Genomic DNA, 17,057 nt, shown 5'->3' with positions numbered 1-17,057 from the left:
TCGTCAACCTCAACATCATCCAATTACCATAATCCTGGTCAACAACTTTGACACATGATAAATCAACAACATCAAAAAGTTACCATAATTCTCATTGGTACCTCTGACCTATGGTGTATCATCACCATAATGTTGGTCGGTACTCCTGAAACATGGTACATCATTAACATCAATTAGTCATTAGAATTCTGGTCCATATGACACATGGTATACAATCTAGTCTTGGTTCACCATCATTCTGGTCAATATATTTGACACATGGTGAATCTCCAAAGGCCACACTCTACTTGAGTAATTCGAAGCCTAATGTTGAAAGGCACCCACTCAACTGAGTGATTCTGGGCCTCCAGGACCATGCTTCCTAATTTCGGTCAATATACTTGACACATGAAGAATGACTATCCTCTACTAAACCATTCTTCCTAATTACAATCAACATACTTGACACAAGATGAATGTTTGTCCCTAATGCTATCTCATCAACATTTTGGACCATTTTCCTTAATCCTGGTCAACCTGACCCAGGGAGAATGACTGTCCTTGATGCTACAATTTCATCACTCGCTCTTGCTGAGAGAGACATGCTCAATCAATCCAAGCTTGTCCTTGAATTATATAGACTTCATCTTGGAACAAAATATTTTTCAGCAATCTACTTATCTGAGGAATAATATTGAAGCCACATTGCTTCCTTCTGTACCATGTCTCGATACTACATTTAACTGTGCTTTGACTTGTCATCACGGTTGTCACTTTCACCTGATAAAGACAATCCTACAAGTAGCCTTTGAATCCATACTTCTTCTCAACTTTCCAACCAAGCTGCAATATACTCGACCTCTACAACACTGAGTGTGACATATGTCTGCTTCTTACTCATCCAAGAAATCATAATGGAGCCCAAACTGAAGCAATATCTTGATGAAATCTTTCTATCTTCTCCACTTCTCTTCCCAATTTGAAGCTGCATATCCCTGTAGTTGTACTCCACTGTTTGAGACATATCTCAAACCATAACTAGCTATGCCATAATCAACTATACCATGATGGTAGTTCAACACATGTTGAGCCACATTCCTTGACTCAACATAAGATGACCAACTACTATCTGGTTACCCTAACTGAGTGTTCTTTCTAAAACAACTTCTGCTCTGTCTGCTCCCTCTACCACTACTGCTTTCTAGCATATGAACTATCTAGCCTGACAATGTCAATAACATTCCATCATCTTGAACTCAGAGGTCAACTTCCTCTGAAGCTAAAACAAGGCTCCCTGACTTTTCCCTCTATTACAGAAGCAATTTTCTGCCACAACTGGCAATTGATCCTCTCCCACTTTCTGGGAGAAACTTCTAGTCTTAAGTCTCGCTTTGTACTTGTCTATGCTTCCATCTATTATACACTAGGTCTTGTTTATCCATTTAGAAGTCACTACTTCCCTTCAACACAGACAAGGTATAATTCAATATTGTTTATTTTCCTGCTCCCTCTGAGCTCGGATCTCATCTACTACAATATCTCTCAAATTACAATTTTGGGAGAGTCCTCTTGTCACAAGCTTTGCTTTGTTCTTCCACTACTTCCATCTGCTGCCAGAGCCTTGGAAACCTTCACTATGTACTTGCAATTCTCACTAGGAGGCCATGGAAGAACAATTATAATCAAGCAAAGGATATAAAGACAAGAGGCTAACATAATAATTTAAAAAATAATAACAATAATAATCAAGAAATAGAGATATAAGTTACTTATCTTTTGAGAATTATAGGAAAATGCCGGCTCCCTCTTAATCTCAGTCTTCTTGCATCCATCTTGTAAATTTATCAATCTTATCCTTATCATCAGTATGAAGTCTTTCCTTCCTTGCATAATCTAGGTTTTTCTTCTTTCAGTGGAAACATGGATTTAGGTCTAGCTCTAGGGTTTTCTACACAACCCTACCCTAGGGTTTTCTTATCAAGCCTTTTATATTGTTAGGGTTTACAAACCCTAGACTTATAATATTATCTAAAACTTTGTCATATGCAAGTTTTCTTTCCAAAATCCAAATTCCAAAAATCATAACATCCCTTTACATGTGATGAAGTCCATTATAGCTTTTGTAGGGTAGCATATATCAAAAAATGGTATATGCAGGGCATCTTTCAAGGTTCATGGCATCAATACAACATCCTTCTTCTGAACACATTCTGGAATGCAATGCAAAATTTCCAAGGGAAACATCGGTCCCCAAATCTTCAATTCAATATATATCACCAAATATTCTTGGCATAGGTATAAGAATTTTATCCCTTATATTAGTGACATACTTGAATGTATTCCTATGCAGTTACCCAAGATATATTCTAGAGAGGCCTCCTTCAAGCCTTATCGAGCTATGGATCAGCCACAGTTCCAAAGACTTCAAATAATCATCTATCATCATATATCATCCAATACAATCGTACTCACAACAATGCAATGCAAGACATATCATTGTAGTATAGGGTATATGGCATTACAAACTTTGCAACTTTAGGGCAACATTTCATATTAGAGGAAATGTCCTACACAAGTTACCCATTCTTTAGTAAAATGAATGCACTTGATCCATGTCATTGATTCTTCCAAGATGGCTTACTTGCTACAGATTATTAGATGTATCTAACATTGCATAAGCACAGTTGAAGATTAGATATCACTTGAGAATTTCATCACTGAAATTGTTGTCTGAAGGGACTCTTTATACATAAATGTCCTTAATGGTTTCTTCAAGGAACCCTTCGTAACTTCATATAATGCATATATTTCTAGAACATTGACATTGTCCTTTGATGATACATTTTTGCACAAATGGATTTTTATCCCTCAAGGCATACTGAGATCAACCTTAATAGATTCAAAGAAAATTTGATACAAGTATACCATGCCTATGCTTGGTCCTCATATACTCTTCAAGGGTATTTCCAAATGAACTTTGATATTCATTTTTTTTTCTAAGAGCAATAATACATACCTTTCAATCTAATGAAAATTATATTCAGTAGGTTTTTCGAACTTAAGATACCTTTGCAGACTTTATCACTGATTGAGGCACTTCATACTACTTTGGATCATCTTTTTAGATTCTTCGATCTTTGTATATTTCATCCTAGGTATTTCAGCCTTACTATAATAGACCAAATACCCTTAGCTTTTATCCTTATTTTAGAGTTTCAGACTAAAGCTTCTAGAGGCATGCTCTGAGACAGGTAACATAGAATTGGCTTAATAATAAATATTGAATCTTAATATGAGAAGTAATCTTTCTTTTGCAATGGTCATTAGAAACTTTTGTCTAGACTTATGAGGCATATTAGACTTGTTTGAAAACATAATAGCAAGAAGAACAATTTTATCTTTCTAGCTCTGAGATCCTCTTCAAAATAATTGAGGTTTTGGTTTTCGATCTCCAAAGTTTAACATAGTGAAAAACTTTCATCGTAGAGATCGTTCATAACACCAATTATCTCAAAACCATAAAATGTATCAAATTCCCATTTTTGTTTCAACAAGTGACTTCAATGATCTCCTTTAAAGTCAATTTGATATTATAGACAACTTCAACCTTCTCTAAAGCTAACTTCAAATTTTTTCTCAAGGTTCTCAAGAACAATGTTAAGGCCCTCCTTCATACTATTGCACTGGATGAATTAGGGTATGATTTTCTAGGCCTCTCAGCATCCTCTTAATCGCTCTTGGAATTTCATTGTCTGAAGCTCCTTTTTCCAGTCTCCAGTGGTTTGGACTGAGGCCTTTCGACCCTGTGAGGTTTGGATTGAGACTTTACCTCAGATATATTTGGCCTTGTCTGATCATGACTTGAGATCTCTTGGTTTTCTATCTAGGAATTTTTTTCCTTCTTCAGGAAGCAATGGAGGCTTGGATTTACTTTGTTCAATAGACAGGTAGATTGATTACTTCTAGGGAACAATTCTTTAGATGAATATGGATTCTCATTAAGGATATTGGTTTTTCTTCAAGGCTTGACAAGGTTTCTCCTTTACTCATGCTCCAATATCATGTTGACTTTTCATAAGATCTTCTAACTGATAATTAATTCTTATGATTTCTTATGTTAATATTTCTTGCATTCAATTTAATTATAAAGAAATTACATAGAAGATCTCAACAATAGAAACAAAATTCCAGTAGGATCATAAAGAGACAACCAAACAAAGAGACACAAGAATTTACCTTGGGAAAACCCACATGGGAGAAAAACCCAACAACCTTTTCCTTAGAGAAATGATTAAGATCAACAAAGATACATATGATCTTTCCTAGTCAAAATTAAGTCAAATGGACCATCAATGTAGCCTTGGTCAAACCTGGTCAACCATCCCTCATGTCAAGTCAAAAAACCATCCAATACACTTGGAATGATATAATCTGCTAGGGCCAAATTTTGGCTTACTCCTACACCAAAGAAACTCGAACTTGTTGCCCCAAAGATGCCTAGAAATTTTGCCACACGGGCAAGGTCAACTGGACAGAAATGCCACGCGTGTGAGGTCAGATAAGGAGAGAGATCATTCAATAGATGGATAACTTTGGCCATCTTATTCCTTGTTTCCTATGATTGGATGAACAAAGATATACTTCTTGTGTGAGATATGAATATGTCCTTGTGGAGGAAAACCAATGGTGTATATATAATGCCTTGGGAGGTCGAATGGGTGTGACAATGGGGCTAGGTTGACTTGACTAACTGGAGGTTGACTTGACTTCTTTAATGTCAAAAATAATAAAATAAAAAATTCAAATTATTTCTTTTGAAACTGACTTGAATAACATGTCCAAAATATATTATTACATGTACATCAAGGTCTAAAACGTTAATTATGAAGACCGACCATAGCTACAAAATTCAACACAAAGGAGTGGTGATCTGATTGGTCTTTGGCTTCATGAGGGCCATTGAATTCATTAATTGTATTATTGGGCCAAATGGTTTTCGCAAGTTTTCTAAATATTGAATGGGGAAATTTGCAATATTGACATCCAAGCTAATAATTTTTGGGGCTCGATGGTTTTTGGCTTTTCATCCTTTTAAAAATAGGTCTCTGATAGATGCTAAAGTTGAGTATTTTTATAGTTATGTTGCGCCTTGTGTATTTTGTCTCAAACTATGAAAGAATGAAGTGTTGGCATGTGGGCTTCTTTTTCTTATGGGTAGAGGCATAAAGGAATGGTGAATTGATTAAGGCTTTGGGTTCATGAGGGCCATTTAATTCATGAATTGCATTATTGGGTTCAATCACACCATTAGATGATTTTCTTAACAATGGGGTTGAATGGGAAAATTGGAAATATTGTTGTCTAAACCAATATTTTTTTGGGCTTAATGTTTTTTGGCTTTCAATCCCTTTAAAGCTATATCTCCTACGGATGCTAATGGATAGTAATTTTATAGCCATATGAGTTTTCCATTTTCTCTCTTTGTCAAAATCTTTCTTCTTCATCGATTTGACTTTGTACAAGGCCGTGGGCCTAAGATCTTTAATTTCTCGATCATTAACCCTTTTTTTTAACCATGATGAATCAATAACTCATTGGAGTAATATGGGCGAGACTCAAGATCAACTATAACACCAAGAGTATATCCAACAACACATAAGCCAAACATATTAGGAATTTATGACTTAGCAAGAGCCAAGACTCCACGAAGGTGGGGTGTTGAAGAATGTAACTAGTGCCAGTCTTCATAATTGTATTTATCAAAAGAAAGAAAAGTAATTTTTTATTGTAAAATAAAATTTGACTTATTAAAGCATGAGTTTCATGCTTGGGTCATTGGTCAATAGGTAAAAAACACCCATTGTGTGCTCTAGGATTTTTGTATTATGTCAAAGTCAAAGTCGTAATGTAAAAGACTCTTCATGGGCACCTTAAGTCAAAGAAGATTTTTTTTTTTTTTTGGTGTCAAAGGGACCCCTCCACCAAGTTGGCTTCTTCTCCTGTATTTCGGCTTGCCCTACTGTTGGGATGGGGTCCCCAGGGTTAAATTTTGTATTTCCTTTTTTTGAAAATGTAAAGTCTCCGCGATTTGTGGAAGCCAAGCATGAAGATAATAGAGTCAAAGGGGCTTTAGTCCCTTAGGTTGTTAGGTGTTAAGAAGGTTTTGAGGCCTACCCATGGTCTAAATGGAAAGGCTATAAATAGAAGAGTCATAGCAAGTTTAGAGAAACATCATAAGAGGCTCCTGCAGCTGAGTGTGTGTTATAGACATTTTTGGGCACTGCAACCCCAATCATAAATGTCCATAAACCAAGGGCTTCTAAGTCCCTAAAAGTGTTGTTCCAACCCCTAAAAGAACAAGGTCAATTGATTACAGCATCTCCCAGAAGTTCTCCATGAAAAACTACTCAGAACTGGTCAAAACTGCACCATCTCACTTGCTCCATGGTCAAAGTGCACTGCATCCCACCTAAATGCACACGGGAGGTGCGATGCATACTGGAAAGCCCTTCTATGGGGTGCGATGGGTGAGAGTGGACAAATGGCAGGGTCAATCTGTGAGGTGGAGGATCATGGAATCTTCCAGAAACTTCTCCTGTGACACTTGCCTCTCTGCATTTGCCCAGGGATGAGTAAGAGATCATCAATCTCTAAGTGGAATCAAGAACTATTAGAGAGAGGACACTAATCAAATCTCAAAAGCTGACTCACCCCCCTTGCAAACATCTATATATGGATCCCTCATCCCAAAGATCCAGAGGCTGGAATTTTGTATCTTGTAAGGAAGTGCTGCTGGTTTCTTGGTGTAACATCATAGTGTTGGGTGATCTAAGCTTTTCATGAGGTGAAGAAGGGCTTTCTTGCTGAGAGGATGACGCTGGGTCAGAACAATTGGTTGTAATCCTCTTTGCTATTCTTGATTATTAATAAATCTATTCAAGTTTTCCTCCACATTCTTGTATGATTGATGATATATGCATTTGTGTGGTCAATATATATCTAGTCCTATATTGTTTATGATTCTAGATCTCTGTTCTTGGATAGTGTTATGCTGCTTTGATTCCACATGTGCTCTTTGAAGCTGGGTAGACGAGGAAGCGAGTGGCAAAGACCTATCAGAAGGGAGAGGAATCAAGCAAGGAACCAAGCGCAAGACAAAGGTTGGTATCCTTTTTTCCCCTCTTATCTACTTCTCATAAAGGAAAACGAAAGTGGTTTTAGTTTGTTTGTTTCTAAGGTAGCTACCAGCCTTAGTGGGACTAGCAGCTCTGCATAGACACTAGATTTTCCGATAACAAAATGGCAACTCCACTGGGGAACGAATAAATTGTTTGTTTGTCTATATTTGTTTGCTTTATAAACTTATAGATGGAGCTTGAAGTCAAGCCAGCTAGCCTTCGAGCTGCGTTTGCTATGCAAGTGCAAAGTAGATCAATGCTGCTTCAGTCTATCTCCGGGTTTTGTTTATGAACTGAACAATCAATTTACAAAATCTCTAATTTCCCTTGTGGTGGCTCTAGTAACCTCTTTAGATCTACCCCTGTGATTTATTTACTGATTACCACTTGCTCGGCCTAAATCCCTGAACTGTGCTGCAAACTGTGATCAAGAACTAGATCAAAAGTATCGCACTGTACCATCGCACCCTCTCTTCAAGGATATCAATATGCATGGCACTTCCTGTGTGCTGTAGGTGGGATGCATACTGGAATCCCTGTGTAATAGGTGCGCTGATCAGAAAGGGCTAATTTTTCCTTCAGACTTTGATTTTTTCACTCTTTTCAGCTCTATTCAAGAGTTTTGCTGTCTGTAGTCAGTATACCTCTGTTGGAAACCCCCTTCCTTGCCATTATTCCACCTCCATTGTGCAAAGAACTGTAAATGTTTTTATGTATTGTGAGCCATTTTCAGTTCTCCTTTACAAAGAAGTAGCGTAATTGAACTGTCGTTTCTTGATCTGGAAGTGTCAAAAGTGTCGTTTTCAGTCATAGAAGAGAATCCGACTGTTCTTGATAGTCGATTACACTGTTACTCTTGTATTTGTTTTGAATTAATAGTTTTTCAAGTGTCGAAAGCAAGTTTTCAATTCCAAATAACAAAGTGTCGTCATTGTCTTCACATAGAAAATTTTAGGGGCGAATGTTCGCCCTTTGGCGAAATTAAGGGGTTTTAAATTTTTAATGGGCGAATATTTTGTATCATAGTACATTTTTACAAATCACCTCAAATAGCCCACCTTATTTTAAGGGAGAGGGTAAAAAAGGTAAATTTAGCCCTTGAAATTAGGAGTTACAACCTTCCATTCGCCCATTTTCAAAAATAAGTTTTATTTAAGTGAATCCATTCGCCCATTTTCAAGAATAGGTTTTATTTAAGTGAATCCTATGGGCCAAAGGCCCAAATACCATATTTATAAAAGAGTATGGTAAATAAATAAAACATTTTTTATATTTACTCCATAAGTCACCTTTTATACATGCAAGGGTGTAAAAAAATAAAAATATAAGTAAAGTGGAGGTATGGTAAATAAATAAAACGTCTTTTTATACTTACTCAAAAGGTATGGTAGATACATAAAAATAAAAATAAACTAGACGCATGGTAAATAAATAAAACCTCTTTTTATATTTAGTCCATAACCCTCGTTCTATTTATGAAGGCTCAAGAAAGAGGTTTTATTTAAGTGAATCCTATGGGCCAAATACCATATTTGTAAAAGAGGTATGGTAAATTAATAAAAATATAAATAAACGAGAGGTATGGTAAACAAATAAAACATTTTTTTATATTTACTCCATAAGTCACCTTATATTTACGAACGCTCAAAAAATGCTTTATATTTAGGTGAAACCTATGGGCAAAATACTATGGGACAAATACCATGGACTAGATTGTTATTAATACCATGAAGAAAACATTATTAACCCTAATATTAGTATTAATAAAATAAAATGGCACATGGTATTGACCCATGGTATTCACCAAAATGGCACATGGTATTGACCCATGGTATTCACCTGGAATGTAGTCTATTTAAATGGGGGAATTAAACTAGCATAGATCCATCTTTACTCTGGATCTACTAACCCCCGAGAGGTATCAAATATCACGATATGAAAACTAGCATAGAGTGAAAAAATATTTGATCCGATCAATAGTAAAAATGGATGTTGTAATTTAATGTATGTTAAACATTTTACCTTGGTTAAAATAAAAAATAAAATAAAAATCAACTATTAATTTTATTAATTTTTATAAATTACTAACAATAATTTTTAAGCTCCAGGTTTATGATAACCCATGGTAATACCATGGTATTCATGTGAGCATAGAGTATTTAAAGGGGAAATTCTATCATCTTAGATCCATCTTAATTCTAGGTCTACGCTCAGAGGGATAAATAGATTTCATCCCCCTAAGAGTGGTAGATGTGGAGTTAAGATGGATATAGGTTGGTTTTTATGATAATGAAGATATTAAATAGACTTAGGAAATTATATTGTAAAAACATCTTAAGGTGAATGGTTAAAGCATAGACATTGGACAAGTATATTTGTATACTTCTGTTTTAAACTAAAACAAATCTAGGGCTAAAAGGAATGGATTGATTGCACTAGTCATCCTTCTATAACTTTCCAACATATGCTGGAGTAAACAGATTGTAATTTGGGTAATTTTTCTAGTTGCAAACAGGAACATACTTGTGTATTGGCTGGGTGGTTACGAGGTCCCTAGAAGTGATGAATTTGAATGTTTCTTGGTTTTATATATAGTATTAGGTTTTTTCTCATGCTTTCTGTGAATGGCACGGGTGAATTTTATCCTACACCCACTAGGTTATCGATATGTAATTTCGGTAATTTTGATTTCAAAAGATATTTTAAAGAAATGCAATGATTTCATTTGTGTATTCAATAAACACAAGATTTTATAATTGAGTAAAATATTTGCCATGCCTGGTGAGAGATTCGCCAAAAAATTATATATACATATCATTTTATTGATAAAATCGCCTTCCATTTTTCCTATATACCATGGAGATTCGCCCATTTATTATACATGTAAATTTGGGGGGGTTCTTAAAATTTTCCTTGTGTCTTCATTTCGTCTTGAAAAGAAACTTGTTAGTAATGTCGCTTTGAAAAATAATTCAGATTTGTGCTTAGCTTTCTTTTTATCATTCACACATTAAGAAGGCTGAAAAACAAATACATGCATGTGCATTTGCATTTAGACTGTTTGTTGGTTTGATTTAGGACAGTGCATATAGTGAGTGCTCTTTGCTCTATGTTGAAAGAATATCATCTCTCTTTCTTTAGTAGCTAGGATTTTCATTGCAAAAAGAAGATTAAACGATTGTTTATCATCTTAGATTGCATTTTAGGAATTGTATATCTACATCACGCGGTGAACCTGAAAGGAAAATTTCTTAAGCAAGATCAACTGTAAAATAAATTTAATGAATAAAAAAATGCTTTGGAACCTAACGCACAACATTTAGAAGTCTAGGCTAGAGACGTATTCCGGCGTCGTAAAGACTGGTAACTGTTGTTTTCATTGTTGGTTGGGTGATTCCTCCTCTTTGAGACGATAAGTGCCAGTACGGACTTGTGCTCCCACGTACCATCGAGTATATATTGGGAGACCATAATAGGCTTTATCCTTTATCCATAGGAAGCCGTGTCTGCCGCCCTATTGATCGCAATGCACTGAACACAGCATTCAGGAAGATTGACTGCCGTACCGTAAAAAGTATTCTGCAGTTTTGCGATTGGTTTGGTAATCCCTCTGTCTAGATTTCCAGAGTAGTCTCTTTCATTCCTTTTCAGACTCCTTAAAGGAAAAGGTCCATCTGAGCACTTGTCACTTCAAGCTCATTAAAAATCGAATGCGACTAGTGTCATCTTTTGTTTTTTCTCGACTCTTAAAAATTGAAAAAACAAGTTGTGTCAAAGCGTCTAAAATTCATTTAATTCGGAAACATCTTTCCCCTTTATTTTAGTTGGTCGAGTAATCCGCAATCATGGAAGAAAGTCAATTGAAACCCCGTCGTTCGCGGAGGCTTACGAGTCAACTGTCTTTGTCTCCAGAATCAAAACTGTTACGGATGAAGTGAACTCATTTAACCAGTTCCAAATCCCCTGGTAAAGTTAGAACAAGTGTTCCGACACCATCGGAGACTCCGGTTACTCCAAACATTTCTGGTATCCCTGCCTTTACAGAAGAAGTTCCGCAGCCACCAAAGGACAGTAGAGCTGATCCTAGTGTGAAGGTAAACACTTGTATTACTGAACCAGCTCCATCTACAGCTGATTCGGAAGGTGTTATTCCCCAAACATCTGTCGCTACAGATTCTATACCTTCTTTGACACCATAAATATTTTATGGACCTGACAGTCTACCTCTTCCACCTGGTCTGATTGCTATAGAAGAGATTGTGGAGGATCCTCCATCAAGTACTCCATCGCAATTTGGAGTCAGGATCACCCTATATCCTTCTTCATCATAAATTAGTCTACCGTTATCGGAAGCTCCTGTAGAATTGCTAGGAAATATTTTGGATAGACTAGAAATTTCTGAACAACCATCGACATCTAGGACTGTGTCATCCAACACAGCAATGACATGCTGTCACTCCAACAATGTTCGCCGGCATACCATCTGTCCCAAATAGCTCTTAATCGCTAGATGGGGCCCACTCAGGGGCTATTTCAACAGTATGGTCCGTTCCTGTTTGTTCATCCGGAATAATATCCGGGAACTCTTATGTTGAGTCTCAACAAATTGATCCTTCACGGTATCAATTTAGGCAGTCCGGTCCTCAATGGAAAACCATTCCTTTAAGTACTGGATTACAGCCGTATGGGGGGCAATATACCCTTTCATTGTCTCCTCCGGGAGGACAACCATACGAGAGTTCACAACAAAATTCAGGTTATGCTAGAATTACATCTAGCGGTTGGGTGCCAATACTGCCTCAACAACCAAGAGTTGTATACTCGATGCAACAATGTTTACCTATGTCAAATATACCAACTACGCCGGCTATTGTGACGGTGTCGCAAGTACAAGCGTTGCCTGTTGTATGCCAACCTCAGGTTTCTCAGGTTGTAATGCAACAACCTCTTATCCCTGCGACTCAACCACAATCGCCAACTAGTGGAATGACACAGGCCCAAACAGGTACAATTACCCCTCATCTTGGTCAAACAGCCAGTATTGGACAACAACACATGGCTTCACAACCATGGCTGGTGCAATACCAACAATCACAATTCCAACAAGTTTACCAAGGATCTGAGCAACAAATATTTGCAAATAATGGGTAGCCATATATTCAAAACGGTCAAAATCAACCATTCTACAATGGTTATGCCCATCAACCTTACCAGAGTTACCAGCATCAAATGCATTATGCTGGTATGCAAAGACCAACTACCCAGGCGATTCCATCTTATCCTGGGTATGCTTCGTCAAACCTAAATCAATAGTTACCCTTCGTGGCAACTTTAGAGTTACCAGATCTAAATTGGCTAACGAACGATCCAATTGCTTACGCCCCTTGGTGGCCAGTGATTCAGCATAAACTTCCATTAGATATTCATAAATTTAATGGAAATCCGGGTGAAGACCCGTCGAATCATGTGATGACCTTTCATCTGTGGTGTTCATCAAACACCCTAAACGATGATTCGATTAGACTTCACCTTTTTCAGAGAACGTTAACTGGTCCAACAGAAAAATGGTATATCGAATTACCTAGAACTTCGTTTGATAACTTCAGTACCCTAGCCACAACCTTTTTAACCCATTTTCAGTTACCCATAAGGTATGAAACGGGAATAGAACTCCTTAACAATTTCAAACAAACAGCGGCTACTCACATATCCAATCATATTCATGAGTGGCGACGTCATCGTAAAATGGTAAAAAAGTATGTTCCTGATCAGCTTTTAGCTGAATGGTTTATTAAGTCATTATTACCTTCCATTACAGAAGATGTGGCAAAAGGAGGAGTCGTCACTGAAGAGCAAGTTATTGCTCGTGCGCAATATTTTGACTTGATTTATACTCAGTCTGGCACGCTCTATGATAAAATCCATGACGCTCCCAGGCCGGAATTTTCCGTTCCTCCTCCTCCTAAATCGAACAATGAAACTCATGCCGGCGATGGCGTGATTGGTACGATAGACACGAAATCAACAAAGGCTACATCTAAAAAGGCCCGTAAGATTTCTAGTCAAAATGCAAAAGAAGAACTTCTCGCCTCGGAAGTAAATGCCGTCTCAACTGACAAAGGCAAAGAAACCAAGCAACCAGGAGGCAAGAAGAAAAACAAAGGGAAGAAGAAGAAACAAGAGGAATCATCACCTGAAAAATCTTCTGCAAACCCTTCTGGAGATAAGAAACCAAATCATCCATGTCTTATATGTGATGAGGATCATTGGACAAGAGAGTGTCCATATAAAGCTGAGCTTAGAAAATTCTTCAAGAATTCAAAAACCTCGGCGGTATTGACTGTTCCATTTCCAAATCCAGGAACAAATCTGGTTGCTAGTGACAATGTTTCCCTGTCCCAAGTGCTAATGTTGTCGGTTTCAAAACAAAAAAATGATGCTTTGATAACGACAAGGAATAAAGATTACGGGAATCCATAGCTGTCGAACAACAAGGATAAAGATCAACCTAGTAGTTCGACAACAACTTTGACAGAAGTTGCGCCGCCCATCATTCCAGAGCTGACAATAAAACCGCCAAAGGGAGTAGTACACAAGTGGACATTTAATCCACGTGCCAGAGCAGCACAGCATTATAATATAGTGGAAGATCTGGCCCAATCGCCATCCGCTATGTCGACACTTGAGGTACTGCAAAATTGCCCCTCCCAAAAACAGGCTTTGTTATCAGCAATAGGTGGGATTGACCCAAAGGATTCTAATCTCGTATTTTTTAATCACAAAGGATACGATCTTCAGATACTAGCTCAACTAGCTTTCCTCATTCAAGTGAAAGCCCTCAACAAAACTGTTCATCGAACAATTATTGATGAGGGGGCATCTACATGTATTATGTCGATGAGTTGCTGGAAAACTTTAGGATCTCCAACCTTGTCGCGATCTTCGACAACACTTAAAGCATTTGATGGACGAACATATACCCCATATGGGATTTTAAGTAACTTGCAAGTTGAACTGGGGGAAAAACAGTAGAAATAGATGTTGAAGTAATTGATGGAAACCTCGATTACAACATCCTACTGGGAAGGCCCTGGATATATGCTATGGCTGCCATTGTGTCGACCTACTTTAGGAAGATTGCATTTCCCTTTCAAGGAGGAATTACAATCGTCAACCAACAAACATTTCTCCCCAATAGTTCCCAAGTTACGGGAAGCATTCCGATGATCCATGGAAGCCCCCATTCGCTTCAAAATATCGGAGTAGGCCTACTAAAAGACCCTATATTAATGGGGACTTTTTCCCTCCCGCCGCCAATCAATCTGGCGGAAGTAGCGACGATAGGAACCTACAATATGATATCTTCTATTCAAAAGATCTCAGAAAACGATATTAACATGGATCATCTGCAGGTATTGCCTCCAAGCCCAATAGAAATATTGTAGCAATCAATGTTTTTGGCATGGGAGGCAGACCCAAATCAACGCTCATCAAGCGTTTGGATAGATAGGTCTAAGGAATATGGCACCCCTTCAGATCCTTGGCCACAAATGCATTACACTGACAAAGAAATTATTCAGTCAATGATAATTGACGGGGTGCCATGGGAAAATTACCACCATCGTTCCCATCTTCCGGATTGTCAAGAAGATACTCCTGACGACCTTCATCATCCTTCAATTTTTGATTTCCTATCAAATACTGTAAACATGGTGGATTCCGAGCGAAACTTGTCCAATATTGAAGAGACTATCGCCATAAATATCTCGATCAAAACAAATGTTGTAGAGAATATTTATGTTGGCAAATGTTGTTCTCCTTTAGAACTGGAAATATATAACGCTCTTTTTCGCGAATTCAAAGATGTCTTTGCTTGGTCATATGATGAAATGCCAGGCATTGACTCGAGTATAGTTGAACACGAAATAAAGATGTATCCAGATGTCAAACTAGTACGACAACGGCTACGACAGGTGCACCCCAAGAAAGCCGCTGCCATCAAGGCAGAAGTTGAAAAGCTTCTCCATGATGGTTTTATTTACCTGTTTCCTCTAACCGATTGGGTATCGAACATTGTTCCTGTAACGAAAAAACAAGGAACGATTAGAGTGTGCGTCGATTATAGGGATGTAAATCAAGCTTGTCCAAAAGACAACTACCCTACACCCTTTATTGACCAGATAATTAATGAATGCGCCAGATGTGAAATCTTTTCATTTATGGATGGATTCTCCGGGTATAATCAAATAAATATCCGCCCACAGGACCAGTCAAAGACTGCATTTATTTGTTCATGGGGCATATTTGCATATCACAAGTTACCCTTTGGTTTAAAGAACGCAGGGGAAACATTTCAGAGGGCAATGAATTATGCCTTCCATGACATCAAAAACATCGTTCAACCATATCTCGACGATCTTCCGGCTCATTCGCGAAAGCAGACCAATCATCCACAGCATTTAAGAGTGATATTTCTACGTTGCCGACACTACAGGATACGACTCAATCCACACAAATGTGTGTTCTGTTTTAGTTCTGGTCATTTACTTGGCTTTGTAGTCTCAAAGGAAGGGATTCGTCTCGACCCATGTAAGGTTCAGGCAATCATAAATTTGCCTCCACCTTAAAATTTGCTTCAGATTCAGAAACTCCAAGGGAAAGCAAACTTTCTGAGGAGGTTCATTCCAAATTACACCGAAATTGCTAAAGGTTATACACGTCTATTGAAAAAGGAAGTGCCCTTCGTCTGGGATCAGGTCATGCAAGCTTCTTTTGATGCTTTAAAATAATCCCTAATGAAAGCATCATTAATGTACGCTCTTGATTATCAAAAAGACTTTAACCTGTATCTGGCTGCAGCGGATACAACCATCACAATGGTTTTAGTTCAAGAAGACAATGGAATTGAACATCCCATATATTATTTGAGTAGAAACTTAAATGATACAGAAAGCAAGTATTCCTATGTTGAAAAGCCGGCTCTCGCAGCTGTTCAAGCGATACAGAGATTTCGAAACTATGTCCTCTTTCGAAAAACTACCATTTTGACAGATTGCAACCCCATGACTTATATATTGTTGCGATAGTTGCTGGGGGGAAAATATTCAAAATAGATAGCAATTCTTCAAGAGTTTGATCTGGAATTTGTAAAATTCAAGTCGAAGAAATCCCTGGTTTTCGCGGAATTACTATGCGATCTCCCATCGTTGTCCAACAATGAAACATCCGAAGAAATCATCGTGGATGAATCTTTGTTTCTGATATCTTCAAGAAATCCGTGGTATGGAGATATAATCATCTATCTCCAAACCCAAAAATATAGGTCTAATACCTCTCGCTCGGAACAAAAATGTATTCGATACCAATCAAAAGACTACATGATCATCGGTGATACGCTTTACCGTCGCGGTGTCGATACAATTCTGAGGAGGTGCCTCACCCATGAGGAGGCCGAAAAAGTCCTGAATGATTGCCGTTCAGGTGCGTGTGGAGGGCATCAATCTGGTTCCGCTACAGTGCAAAAAAATTTATGAGCAGGATACTTCTGGCCAACAATGTTCAAAGATTGCATAACCGCAGTCAGAAGTTGCCATGCATGTCAAATTTTCGATAGCAAAACCAGAAAACTGCCCGCACCCTTGCAACCAATAGTTGCTGCTGGGCCATTTTCCAAATGGGGCATAGATTTCATGACATGTAACCCCACCTCGACTGGGGGGCATGGGTATATCATAGTCGCGGTAGACTATTTTACCAAATGGGCCGAGGCGATGCCTACATTAAACAACACCGGCGAAACGACTGCCCTTTTCTTTTTCAATCATGTAGTCGCCAGATTCGGCGTTCCACAGGCCATAGTCACAGATCATGGATTGCATTTTCGCAATCACATGATGGTTG

The sequence above is a fragment of the Pinus tabuliformis genome, chromosome 5_2 (genome assembly GCF_031772625.1).
Source record: "Pinus tabuliformis cultivar Carrire ecotype Pingquan chromosome 5_2, CPIR1, whole genome shotgun sequence".
Taxonomy (NCBI): domain Eukaryota; kingdom Viridiplantae; phylum Streptophyta; class Pinopsida; order Pinales; family Pinaceae; genus Pinus; species Pinus tabuliformis.
Note: the sequence above shows the minus strand (reverse complement) of the source record.